We start from the raw sequence: 4,440 nt of genomic DNA, 5'->3' as shown, positions 1-4,440 counted from the left end.
AATCTCATTTTGACTTGCCAAGTGTGGAAGTCATGACCGTTGAATTTCTTGATGAAAGAGGATGATATGTAAGTTGACTCCATGATTGGAACTGAACAATGTAATAGATTAAAAGCTAGAATCCCCCTTCACCATATATATGCATGAAATTACTCAAGAATTCCCCAAACCCATAAGCCTTTGCATAGTGATAATAACGGGGCCTAGACTTGATCCTAGGTTTTCTAGTTTTGCTTTTGGGTTTCAATGATTTTTTGATATAATCTTCATTAGATGATTCAGCATCCGAATGCATGACTACAAAGAGATATTCAACTCAATATGCATATTAGAATGTCATCTCAATAGATAATTATATGATGATTAGTGGAGATGATTAATTAAAGAGGAAAAAACTGCCCCCAAAAATAGAGTGAGCTTTGAGCAATTGAATGAGGCTCTTCCCAAATGAGAAACATAAAATGCTTTAAACCAAGTGAGAACCAAGGTATTGGCTCTAAGCTCAGCACTCAAACATGCCAAGATGTTGCTTCAATCTCTGTAAATCTGCTCTGCAACACAGCATATACTGTCACTGAGAAATTAGTTCAAACAGCAGCAGTGGACCATTGCTCATGAAAATCAACAAGGAGGAGCTTCATAGCATCAATGTAATGCTCATAAGAGGAATTTGTAAACCATGCTTTGTAGAGCTTCAATTTCACCATTTTCGCAGCGCAGAGGCGGGCTGCTGCAGAGAGAAATACGCCGCGTATACTTCGTGGGAGCTCCAATGGAGCTAGGTGTAGAAAGCGCCGGGTGTTAGCTCTCTTTTGAATCAGAAAGCTTGAGATTTGGTGGAGTATATGGCTCACATGAAGCAAAAAACCAGCAGGGGGTGTAGTGAAGCTTTAATGGAAAGCTTGAAAAAATGAAAAATTAATCAATGTGGTTAATTACTATGCCTAGGGGTAATCATGGCTCTGATACCATGTTGGGAAAAGCATAATGAGTGATGATAAAAGCTTAATGAGGTCATGGAGAGATGAAAGAGCTATGGTGGTTCAAGATAACCCATGATGGTCACATGAACAAAAAATGTAATTAACTAGTACTTAATCCAAGATTAAGAGAGCATAATGACAGCACAATAAGGAGCATTACATAGCATATAAAATTCGTGTTTTTCTCATTAGGAAGGCCACCATTTTATAGCCAAGTTGTACATGGTTGAGTGACATCACTGCTTACATATTATCAAAGGCATCCAAGGCCATCTCCCCCCACATGGCTCCCTAGAATATAGCCTCCAGAGCATCTAATGAAACTCGCCTATCTCAAGTGGGGGTTTACCCTTCATTCACCTGGATTCCCTTCATATTACATGGTCCTTTTACATTTTATTGAGTGCTTTAACCTTAGACCATGACATTGATCATAAATTCCAACATATTTCCAATACATCAGCCCCACGTGTGAGCTTTTTTGACACACCCAATCACTGCAAACACCTAAAATCTTTGTGTATACATCGTTGGTGATGTCGTATTCAGCAACAAGATCTTCCCAACTCTTCATCATACTATTGCTAGCATGAGTTGAGTCATTGAAGAGAGAAACTAGCTCCTCATGGAGCACCCTCTCTTGCTTGATTTGCTTTGCCCTTGTCTCCATGTCAACAACATCCTCTTTGTCCCATTTGTTTCTAAGAAAGACGATGTGTCCATCATTAACTTCCTTTTGTAATGTGAGGATGTCCCCATCCTTTAGACCCATAAGGCAACGAAAAGTTGTGGGAGAAGGTTGCCTTCCCTTCTTTGTGGTGGTATCCTCTTGAGATGAAAGCTCCCCCTTTGAGTATCTCTTCATGATGGTAATCCAACCATCAAATATCTCTTGTGTGCTCACTATCATATGACAATCACGTGATGCACACTTTTCTCCAATGTATTCTATAAATCTCTATCAAAAATAAAAATATGAAATGAGAAAGAAAACACCAAATGCATCTTGAATAAGACAAGCTAAGGTTGTACATCATTACCTCCCATGGTACTCTTTGAGGACTACCCTTTGGAAGCCCTTGTTGAGGTTTTGGTGGAGACCCAAATGCTATGCATTGATCCCTTACTTGTTGAAGTTGCTCAAGATAAGGACCATTCTTCATAACATTGTGGGATTCCATATTTGTCATCCTAGAAAGCTCAATGCACATTTCAGCAGGACAGTCCACCAAGATTCTTGCATTCCTTGTGGCATATAGATGTTTGGTTGCTAGGCATCGATGAGTGCTACTTAGGATATAGATCTTTGCCGCATGGATTGAGTGAAGACCTGATATGATCCAATAGGAGTAAGAATGTAGCTTATCCACTTCCACCTCGTCATGATGCATGGGTCGCTTCACATCACTCTCCTCCAAAAAGGGCATGAGGTATGCTACTGTTGCTAAATTCATGGGATTCTTTACAAAAGATGATGTCAACTTTTGCACATAATCCCAACAAAGTGTTCTATAGGCATATAAAGGTGGTGCCTCATAGCATCTACCAACATCAATAGGAAACTGTGTGGTTGAGCCAAATGGAAAGTATTTTTCAAACATGTGAAATCCTGAACCATCCTTTTTACCCTTCTTCTTAACCATGTCTGGAAAGTCAAAGGTTCTTTCAACACCCTTGACTTCAAGTGACACCAAAGGTGTTGCTTGGATTACTTGTGCCTTTGAAGATTGGTTTGTGTTGTCTAGAGGAGTGTTAGGAGGTACACTCACACCAAGAGCCTGTGAGTTTGAAGCTATTGATTGTGCTTGTGCATCTTGAATCTTTGTCCTCTTCTTTGGTCGAACACCATGTTTTGTAGGAAAAAGAAGTTCACTATGCTTGATAGACTTAAATGTAGCTATTATGTCCTGTGTGCCTGATATCTCCTCTGGGAGGCTCCAACCCATTGCTCTGAAAGAGTATACTTCATCCTCTTTTATATGTGTAGATTGAAAAGATAAGGGATCCAAGTTGTATTCAATGTTCTTTCCCTTGATCTTTACTATAATAGTTTAAGTTAGAATTTAACCATATGGCAAGATATTGCATAGAAATATTAGGTTTTGACCACATGGCCAAAACTTTATTCAATAGTGTTATGATTATAATATGCATGCATAGGATTTGACCATATGGCAAAAACTTTTCTCTTTCTAGTTTTACTCTGAGAAGGAATCTCTACCTAGCCTTGAGGCTTTTCCATATACAAGTGATCTTGATCCATATACAATTTCAAAACACAAAAAGAACCATCTTTGTAAGCTAGGTGCTCATAGATTTTAGCTATAATTTCATGCAACAATCAAACATAGGTGAGCATGGATTTTATCCATACTCTCATGCCACAATGAAAGGTTTATTTGTAATGCCAATTTTCATGTAGACATGGTCATAGGTTCATCATGGACCTATTATAGTGGAAGTGGCCAATTGATAATTCATATTCATGGGCTTTTGAAGAGATGTTTTCTATAGAATTTTACCATGTGGAAAAAACTTTGCTTTGTTTAGTTTTACTCTTAGAAGACACCTCTACTTGGCCAACTTCCTTGAGGCCGTTCAATATACAAGTGATCTTGTAATTAAGACGATTGAAAAAGATTTTTAGAACATAAAAAGAACCATCTTAGTAACCTAGGTGTCCATGGATTTTAACCATGATTCCATGCAACAGTCAAACATAGGTGCTCGTGGATTTTAGCCATACTATTATGCAACATTGAAAGAATACATGATTTTCTAACTTTTTTTTTCCATAATTTCAAATTTTGTTTGACATGAAATAAAGAGACAATGTGTTACATGTAACAATTGAGATACAAAGATTTGACCACAAGGCAAAAGCCTATGTGTCCAAAATGTTGAATGTAATAATTATAAGGTAGAATTTGACCATATGAACAAATCTTGTGACACCAAATTTCATGTAGACATCGTCATAGATTCATTGTGGACATATTGTCATGAAAGTGGCCATTTGATAATTTATATTCTATGTGTAGCATGGGTTTTTGAAGGAGATGTCTTCTATAGAATTTGACCATATGGTAAAAACTTTGCTATGTTTGGTTTTACTCTTAGAAGACAGCTCTACTTGGCCAACTTCCTTAAATCCTTTCAATGTACAAGTGATCTTGGATATAAGATGATTAAAAAAAATTAGAACACAAAAAGAAGCATCTTAATAACCTAGGTGTCCATGGATTTTAACCATAATTCCATGCAACAATCAAACATAGGTGCCCATGGATTTTAGCCATATTATTATGTGACATTGAAAGTATGCATGATTTTCTTACTTTCATCCGATTTTAGTCTGATATGCAATAGAGACACAACATGTTATGTGTAATAGTTGAGGTACAAAGATTTGACCACAAGGCAATATCCTATGGCTATTTCAGAAAGAAGCTTTCAT

This window comes from Cibotium barometz, chromosome 41, assembly GCF_041138505.1.
Source record: "Cibotium barometz isolate CiBa-2024 chromosome 41, ASM4113850v1, whole genome shotgun sequence".
Lineage (NCBI taxonomy): Eukaryota > Viridiplantae > Streptophyta > Polypodiopsida > Cyatheales > Cibotiaceae > Cibotium > Cibotium barometz.
The sequence above is the reverse complement of the archived record's forward strand: the minus strand, read 5'-3'. Positions refer to the sequence as shown.